General features: G+C 38.1%; 1 pseudogene; it reads right to left on the bottom strand.

The window, feature by feature from the left end:
- Positions 1 to 315: 315 nt before the first annotated feature.
- Positions 316 to 9,344, bottom strand: LOC107555462 (nucleolar protein 6-like; annotated as a pseudogene).
- Positions 9,345 to 10,459: the final 1,115 nt, after the last annotated feature.

Raw genomic sequence — 10,459 nt, 5'->3', positions numbered from 1 at the left:
TGTCGCTGTCATTCTGTTACACTGTGGAAGCTTCTGTCACGAAAACAAATTCCTCGTATGTGTAAACACACCTGGCAATAAAGCTCATTCTGATTCTGAGTTCCCTTTTTTAATAAAATACTATCTACAATAAAATGAAATGTTTTGTGACATGCAGTTAGTATAGTAACATGATTGTCTCTTTCTTTACAGAGCCAGATTCAGTCTTAAATGCATAGAAAGGTGGGCCACAGCTCATTGTATAAAGGGAAAACAAATCATCTTGTTATTACTTGATTAAAATAATACAGTAGAACAGTATTTTTAAAAGGCAGATGAAGAGAATTTAATTGAAGCAATTCAAGTACATGAAATGTACAGGTGTAAACACAGCAACATCCAGATTAACAGTTATTTCTACAGAAACTACTGCCAGATCCTAGACAACCCATTTTTCTGTTCTCAGATCAAATTTTTTGACGAGACCCTCCCCGATGACGTGGAGATCCTGCAGGATGGCCTCTACATTTGGCACGGTGGTTGCCACACCGTCATTCACCTCCACACGACGGGCATTCATTAAAGATGTCTGAGAACAGAGAAAATCAGAAGTAAGAAGGTGCCATAAATCTTAACTGTAACTCAATTCACTTAAATTCTGCCAACCCTACTCAGTGTCATAGTAAATAAAAGCTCAAAATAAAATTGAGAAACCTTAAACGGTTTCGGCTCAAAGGCAGCTGGCTTCCACAGCACTGCGATCACGGTTCCGCAATAAGGGTCATACAAAAATAAAGCCAAATCTCCAAATGCTTCCTAAAAATCACAAGAGAACTGGTATAAGACGCATCTAATTTACAAGGTATTTTAAGTCTAACAGGGCATAATGGGAAAAAAAATCAGTAAAAGTGAATTAAAATCCCCACAAACCCTGAGTTCAGACAGATACAGTCGGACTGGATCATAGTCATCATAAGCCTCCAGAGGAGGTCGAAATGCCACCTAGAAACAAAGGAAACAGTGAGGTTAAATACAAAAAGATGACAGCTGCATACATTTGCATAATACAGGTTAAATACAGAGGAACTGACCCGGATGTCCTGCTTTTGACCAGAGTCAAGCTGAGTCTCTAAAACATGTAGACTTTCTGCTGCCAACATGACGGCACACTGGAGCATCTATATGTTGGAGACAACATGAGTACATACTGGTAAAAAATGTATAGCCTGAATGCACTGTAAGTCGCTTTGGATAAAAGCGTCTGCTAAATGCATAAATTATTATTTTTTTAATGATAACATCACTTATGTTCATACACACTGTACATATAACTAATCTGTATTAGAATGTGAGAATATTGGATCTACAAACCTGCACAGAAGGAGCCTCTTTAGTCCAAACGGAGACCTTCTTGTCATTATGAGTGACTATGAACATGCTGGGAAGAGATTCCCTAGAGGCCACAAAGTCATTCTTTATATCTGTGTGTTCAGCAGCTGAAACATAAAAGCTACTAGTCAATGTGTTAGATCTGTGTCGACTAGTCATGAATCAAATGACTTCAGTTGTGCTTGTTCTTCACACGATGATAACAGGAGGACATCTCTAACATCTCTTGTCACTACTGTTTTTTTGGGTCAGTAAATTTTTAAGGAAATCAATACGTTTATACAGCAAGGCTCCATTAAATCAAAATACACAGTTCTGAAAAAATGCATCATGGTTTAAAAAAAAAGTATTAAACAGCATAACTGTTTTCAACATTGATAATAATAAGAAATGTTTCTTGATCACCAGATCAGCATCTTAGACTGATTTCTGAAGGATCATGTGACATTTTAAAAGTCTTTTGAACGGTAGTGTATATTACAAAAACATGTTACAAGCAAACCAAAACTATAAGTGACTGGGACGTCACTGTGTTTTGCGCCATTCATTATATGAATCTGTCAGTGGACTCAAGAACGTTTTCCTTCCCCATCCATGCAGACTTTCCAGAAACAGTAAATACAGCAGAATCTGCGTTTATATAAAGTAACCACTGACTAGTTGACAACTTTTCTGAAAGTAGTAAAAATGGTTAGACGCACAAGCCATAAAAGGCAACGGTGAAATACTCAAGGTGAAGCTTACCTGTGAGAGTTTCCCATTGAGGTTGACTATCGGGATTGTTTTTCCAGTCAAAAGTGGAAAGCAAATGAAGGAAGCGAAGGAACCCCACCTGAGGAGAGCTGTGAAGAGGTGCGGTGTCACTGTATATGTATACCATACAATGATGAATACATGAGTCAGAGGGCCAAATTACCTTGGTGGAGTGAAGGGAGCAGGATGTTGGAAGAGTGACGGCCACCAGCAGAGCAGCTGCTTCCTCTCGGATATCTTCCAACAGGAACTGAGATGCCAACCAGTGTTTAGCCAGGCGGCACACAACACCAAAATGCTCATACTGCTGATGGAGCCTAACATGCAACGTGTCAAGGTGTACATTTATCTAAACAAGCCACTTGCCAAGACAAAGCTGAGTGTGTTCTGCATGTTTATATATGTGCTGTACCCATGCAAGGTGCTGGTTAGGAAAGGTTTGTGCAGAGTCTCCAGCTCCAGCGCCTGGGCCTCAGCGTTGTCCCTGTAGATCAGCATTCCCTCAGGGGTCAGGCTTTCCCTTAGGATCTGCGGTTCTCTGTGATACGGATGGGATTCGGAAGACTAGCCCATCCTGAATGGATGAAGGTGAAATTATGTTGATTGTGCTTGTAACTTCAGCTCGACAGCATATTACTAGCATCATAAATGTGAGAAACAACAGAAACATGAATGAATGCACATTACCTTCCACACATCCAGGTAGGTGGGTGTGGCATGACATTTGTATTTGTGTTGTTTGCACAGCAGTTCGCCCAAGCAGATGTGAAAGGCTGCTTTAACATGGCGTATTGCCATGTGCTCACTGGGCCATTTTCCACTTCCCTTCATATGAACAATGACTAGAGAAACAAAAGAGACATGTGGGGATGAAAGATAACAGCATATTCAAATAAGTCATATCTGTGGAGCTGCACTCAAAACATAATAAACTTCAACCAAACCAGAGTGCTGCAGGAATTAATCCTAAATCCCGGAAACAAGTTGGCATTTTTTTTGGCACTTCTGCTTCCATCGTCCCAAAGTCAATGGATTTTTAATGGGTTTTTGTTTAAACGCCTGAAATAAAGTCTCAAGACATCTTCACATTTTATTCTACGACATAAAGACCTGAATCAGCTTTCAAGACAAAAGCTTTAATAGCCTTGTTATTTCTATGCTTTCATTCTTGCAAACTATTCGAACTCAAACTTTCCAACTTGTCTTTTAATCTTTATATGAAATCTACTTGTCAGAAGCTTAGTGCCGGATATGTTAAGGTCATTCGACTGTGTTGTTATTCATATCCTAACTTTAGCTTTTTACTTCTACCAATTGTATTTAGCTTTCAAAATTCATAAAACGTGTGTTCAGTTGTGAAAATTATGGATGAACAAATTTTGTAAGAATTATAAACTTTTACTGGTCACAGAGATTTTCGGCAATAATCCAAAAGCCCAAATTATTTTAGATTTTTTTGTTGTTGAGGGAATCAGGGTGATGCTAACTTCTGCTAAGATTTATTGACTCATGTTGTTCCAAACCAATATGATTTTCTTCTGTGGAACATGTAAGGAGAACTTTTAAAGTATATCTATTTTATATCATAGAATTATGAAAAACTATGCCGTTTTGATGCGTTGATGCAGTAAAAAGAAAAGTCTGAAATGCATTACCTTTTATAGGGGTGATGTAATAAGGGCAAGGTTTATTTTCCTTTGGCACTAATCCAAGATGGTTCTTCTTTCTGTCAAAAAACACAAGGAACTGGTGGGAAAACCTGCAGACGTAAATGAATATATCCCACAACTCAATATAGCCAAGGAGGTGGCTGACCTGTGTGTATCTTAAGGCCTGGTGGGCACCCTGCACTGATGTGATAGACAGTGGCAGACCCTTTAACTGCCAGAGCTTCTTGCTCAGATCATTGTAAGACTGAACCACCTTCAGACTCTCCTCCTCTCCTGTAGTATGGATCTGGGGGACAAAAACACACCATGAACTTGTGCAGATGAAGCAAAACCTTTACCATTTAATGAGTAACACATTCACTTCTATGAAGTACCTCTTTGCCAACTTTGATGACGATATCCAGCGGTCCACCAACAAATCTGATGCATGATTTAGGGATATCTGCATGACTAGAATGAAAGAAAATAACAAATAAAATGTTTTGTTTCTATGAAAATGTAGTTAATGGAAAAATCTGTCAAGGAAAAGCTTAGAAAATGAAACGGAACAAAAAAAAATTATGCATGCAATAAAAAAATAACTAAAATGTTCCACAGTACCGCCTTAAAATTAATATTCAGTTTGATTCTGATTTACAAGTTTTCAATTCATGTTGACTCCAATTGAATTAGATTCTGACTGTATCAGTGGCATCATTCATATCAGTGTTAAGTATTTAAGTAATTTATATGCTATTCTGCAGGTTTTATAAAAGGAAAATTAAAGAACCTTTTTTTTTTTTTTTACATTTGCATCTTAAGTAAATGTCTCTTGATTTAAGGATGTTTAGATATTTGTATTGGGAAACAAAAGTACTGAGGAAGATTAATTTTTGGTAATGCATGCAACAATTAATTCCATAACTTGAATTTAAGCCTTTCTGCTCTGATTTCTGAGACTTTTGAACACCTGCAGAAACCCTGTTATTAATATTTTGAATTGAGCTTTTTTATTTTTAGTCATTTTTGTTTTAGTAATTGTTATGCGCTTTTTTATATTTGTATATAATTTATTTTTATTTCACTTTTAGTCATTTTTTGTAAAAGTTTAGTCAACTTATTTTATTTCAGTTAGTTGTCAAGGCAACACCTCAACTCATTTCATTCATTTTCACCTAAAATGTATATTTTATTAAATTTATTTTTAATCATTTTACTTTTAGTTAACAAAAGTAACACTTTCATATAAAAAATTTTTAAGATAATGCTATGGTACATTACTTTCAACAGCTATTTACTAAATCGAATAACAACCAAACAACTGCTCTGAGGACACTAACTGAAATGAACTTTACTTTAAAGTAAACTTGAGTATTGACTAACACTTTTAATACATCTTTAGAGAGTGTATTCAAGTTAAGCAATGTAATGGCCAAAATAGAGACGAACAGCTCTAGAAGGTGAGCAATGATCTTCAGTAGAACGAATCTCCTATGAGAGATGGAGTTCCCTGACCACAGCACTGCCTCAGTCATGGCTCTATCCTGGAAATATTGTGGTCTTACCTGGTCCAGTTCTCGCTGTCTTAGCCACACTTTGAGGAGAGCCACACCCTCTCCAAAAGCAGGACACTGAGCGCTGATGGCCGACAGGAACTGAAGATGTGACAGTGGGAGATGATCTCCAAGAACTGTACTGTTATAATGAGGAGTAGGAGGCTCACTGCTGTCTGCATCATAAAAAAAAATTACAAAAATATATTATGACATGACAGTATTGTTTGCTGCCTCAGTCAGGAGATCTCAGAAAATTCCTCATTACCTTGCTGTGTATCGGCAACACCGGTAAACCACTCAGTCCTGATGTTGTTCTTCTGAGGATGGAAGCGGCTAGGTTTGAGGAAGTCCGGTGGGGGAATGGCATGAATCCGTAACGTGACTTTACTGCTGTCTTTACCTAAAGGCCACACACAAAGGTTACATGATCACTTCAGTTTAAAACAAAGATGAAAAATCAGGTTGGCACCCTTATATATGCACGCTCCCGAGCAAGACCATCAATCTCAGTTTTCTCCACAGGGTTGCTTCTATTAGTGTACTCCAAGCACCAAAAGAAAAGAGTGTGCTAAAAGCAATTAACTTGGAAGCTAAAACGATTTGAACGAATAATAACAGTAGACCCACTTTGGCAGGCAAGCATTTGCAAGTAAATGTAATGCAAAATTTAAAGGAGCTAATGAGTACCACAAGCTAGTGTTAGAACAATTGTACCTGGGGGTTTGAGTAATAGGACTGGGCGAAGCCGGTTGCCATGGAGACAAGAATAGTGCAGTGAACCCACAAACTTTGCGAAGGAGAGGTGCCGCGCCAGGCCAGCCAGATACAGAGCTCGCTTTCGAGGGTACCGCTGGTTAATGGCATCCATTGGGTGCAAAATGGACTTCAAAAAGAAAATACAGCATATTGTCACAGAATAAAATAATGCACAGTAGATTAGATCGAAACACTGACAGACAGAGAAATAGACAGATATATACAGACAGATATATAGACAAAGATATAGCCAAATAGACGTATACAGACAGACAGGTGGATGGACATTTAGACAGATAGAAAGATGGATGGATGTATAGATAGACATAAGCTGGGTTTCCATCCAAAGTTGCGAATTTAACTTGTGCGCAAAATTGGAATATCGCATAAAACATTTGCGAATAAGCACCATTTCCATCCAATGAGTCAAAGAGAACAACATCATCACTTCCTGATAAACTGGCACCAAATTATCACTAAGAAAAGTAGGGGAAGCCACTGAATATAATAATTTTCATATATAATAAATAACTTGTGCCTCAGAGCGAGCAGACGAAACACAAAAAAATGCAGTCTGCATTTTTGGATGCCTGCCGTTTGGGAGTGCAGTCGTGTAAGACAGTTCTGGATATTTCTGGAGACAATTATACAGAAATACTTTGACGACAGACTTTGCTCGGGTTTTTAAGAATAACCATAACAACATTTCAAATGCTGTGAAATGAGATTGGTCCACTGGTTAGTCAGGTTAAGCCGTCCCATCGCGGACTCGCGGAGGGAATGCATTTCCATCTCCTATTATTCGCTTTAACCCTTTTTTGCACAAGTCAGAAACCACAAAGTTATTTTGAGATTTAAGGGATTTTTTTTTTATTTGGCATTTCCATCACTCGTTTCTGATGTGATACTTCAAAATGCGCATAAAAACAGGATGATGGAAACATACAGTGGGTAGTAAAGAATCACCCCCCTTCAAAATAATCAGTTGCTTGTTGCTTTGCAGCCTGAAATAAAGAAGGACACAGTTTTTGTTTGATCCAGCTGTATTTACTCATCCAAGTGAAAGATATAATACCAACATGTCAGAAAAAAAAACAGAATCACTGAGTTGGAAAAAGGATCACCCCCGGTGTAGCAAATCACCATCTCAATGGCACACAAAGCCAAACTGTGATGAGCTTTGGTCATTTTGATTAGCTCAGCATGAAAAGAGCTTTCCTGGAGCATTTCAGTCCTTGGTAGTGCAACTGAAGCAAACAATCAACTATGGGTGACAAGGCACTGTCAAAAGATCTCCAGGATAAAGTTCTGGAGTCTGGACAGGCACAAGTCAGGAGATGGATACCATCAAATTCTTGAGGAAAATCTGCTGCCCTCTGCCAGAAAGTTGTCAATGGGAAGAAGGTTCACCTTTCAACATGACTATGACCCAAAGCACACAGCAAAACTGAACACAGAGTGGTTGAAGGAGAAAAAGGTGAATGTCCTTGCATGGCCTAGTTAGAGCCCAGACTTAAACCCCACTGAAAATCTGTGGAGTGACTTGAAGACTGCAGTCCACAAACGCTTACCATCAAATTTAACCGGACTTGAGCAGTTCTGCAAAGAAGACAAATCCCAACAGACTAAAGGCTGTAATTAAAGCAAAAGATGGTTCAACAAAATACTGACACAAGGGGGTAATCCTTTTTCCAAATCTTTTTTTTTTTCAAAACCTTTTTATTTTTTTCTGACATGTTGGTGTTATATCTTTCACTTGGATGTTATAAGTTGCACTGAGTAAATACAGCTGGATAAAACAAAAATTGTGTCCGTCTTAATTTCAGACCGCAAAGCAACAAAATGTGATTATTTTAAAAGGGGATGATTCTTTTCTATACCCACTGTAGCTTTAGACTGACACATATGTAGACAGACTCTGACAGACAGATGGATATAGAGACAGAGACAAATAAATAGATAGATAAATACAGAGAGACAGATATATACAAACAGACATACACATATATAGACAGATATACGGAATCGGCTAGATGGATAGACAGACAGATCTATAGACACATATCAACAGACGGAGTAGTAGTTTTCAATGTCTAACTTACAGCAGGAATGGTAACAGCCAAGTCCACAGAGACTTTAGGTTTGACACACGTGCCCAGCGGATAACTGCCCACCAGGCTGATTGATGCAGGAGGTTCCATGTGAAATTTGCCTTTAGTTGTCGATGGGACGAGGAGGAATGGGACTTCAACACCTGACAACCATGAAATATCATCCAACTGGAGAGAAAGAGAAAACTATTAAGAAAAATGACATTGTCAGCTGCCATAGAGGGTCAGTACAAAGCAGCACTGATGCTGCTGATGATGAAATGCTTCACAGATTTCTGACCTCCACAACTTCAGATTCGGGCACACACTGCAAGAAATCTGTGACCTGCTGCACAAAGGAGTCCACCAGCTTCTTCCTGTGCTCACTAAGAGCCACTTCTTTCAGCAGTTCCTCCATCTGAACATCAACTAAATGAATTTGTGATATACTGCATAATATAAAACTCAATATATATTGCTATAATATATTCCTAAATGATTCACAGTTCACAGGAACGCCATGCAGTGAGCAGCTCATTGAGCAATCAGTGAGCCGATTATGAATATGAGCCAAGACGTATGCAGCCAAGATAACAGATGACAGTAAAACATGCATGCATTTCTGACCTGCATTTTCAATATGCTGCAGTGGAAGAGATATTCTGCTTCTTTCAGCTGGTTGAGCTCTTCCACCGTGGGGGCTTTGTCCAGCTCCTTTTTGGACAGCTTGACTGGCCGTAAGACCCCATCATCTGACAGTGCCCTTCGCTTTTCGTTTGAGATCATTTGACTGTTTTGCGCTCTTCTCCTTTTCTTCTTCATTCTGAGAGTTATTTGGTATCTCCATCTGTGTACATGTTACAGTTGTTAATAATCTTCAATAAAATGGTGTATATATATATATACATACACACACACACACACACACACACACACACACACACACACACACACACATAAAAGTAAAGCTTTGAATATCTACTTTAAGCTAATTTACAAAAGTGGTGTATTTTGCAAATACAAGAAAACTGCGTGAAATCACACAAACCTGATCTTCAGTTTCAGTCGACTCCTTTCTCTTCTTCTTCATTTTGACAGCAATTACAGAGAGCCTTTAAAATGGTAAATTTAGATCATTCATTAATTAATAATTTCTTCCGCTTCAACGAGTCTCTCACATGGGGAACACATGGGACACACCAGAGCCATGGAAAGAGATACAGCTCTTAGGGATGGGCATATCGATCCTAAGTATCGATATATCGATACTGACGCGAGTATCGAAAGTATCGATACTCAAACTAAAAATATCGATACTAAGGTGTGTTTTATTTACCAGTGGTTTTGTTTATTTAAAATAATAATAATAATAATAATAATGTGTTCAAATGCATTGAATTGGACGAATAACCTTTTTTAGCGAGTAATTGTGTAGGATAGAACTATTTTCCTGCTCATCTGAACCATAGACTGATCTGAACACACGCAAATGTTGCAAGACAGAACCAATCCATCACAGAGAGCGTTCACTCACTTCTAAAAGTGCATTCAAACAGGGCTGCGTTTCCCAAAAGTATCATAAGAAAGCATTCAAGCTTTTAGGAACGGCAGCCCTGAACAATGCTTATCAGAGGACAGAAAAAAAAACATATGTTTGTGTTATTTCACAATAAACAAATTGAAATCGTAGCCTACATAGTTTGTGCAAGTACAATTATTTAAATTGAACGTTGAAAGATAATATTGATCATGTTCTATTCTGTAATGTTAATAGAAATCATACACTGTCAGAATAAAAAGGTTGCATCAGCCGGTCACTGGCAGTCCCTTATGAAAATGAACCATGGTTTTACTAAAGTGACCATAGTTCAACTGTAGTATTTATAGATTTGAATCATGTGTAAACAAAAAACTCATTTGAACCATGTGTAAAAATATAACCTAATAAGTTACAATTAAGGCGTATTGAATGTTAAAATGCATTTTAAACCAAGTTAAGTGGTTATCATTACCCATTTTACTCTTAGTAATTTAATAATTTAATACATTTCATAATTTAAAAGTTTAATTCAGAAGTATCGTATCGGTATCGACGATACTGCCTTGAAAAATATCGGTATCGTATCGAAAACAAAATAAGTGGTATCGCCCATCCCTAACAGCTCTCTCTCTACAGCTCTGGGACACACTAAACACGGGCTGCATTGGTGAGTTCACCGATTGGTCCGTGTGCAGTCAAACCTTCAAGTGATTGGCTGCTTATCTTTGGACCCTCCTCCAAATTTAA

Source organism: Sinocyclocheilus grahami, unplaced genomic scaffold, assembly GCF_001515645.1.
Source record: "Sinocyclocheilus grahami isolate Dianchi unplaced genomic scaffold, SAMN03320097.WGS_v1.1 scaffold535.1, whole genome shotgun sequence".
NCBI lineage: Eukaryota > Metazoa > Chordata > Actinopteri > Cypriniformes > Cyprinidae > Sinocyclocheilus > Sinocyclocheilus grahami.
Note: the sequence above shows the minus strand (reverse complement) of the source record. Positions and strands in the feature narration are given on the sequence as shown.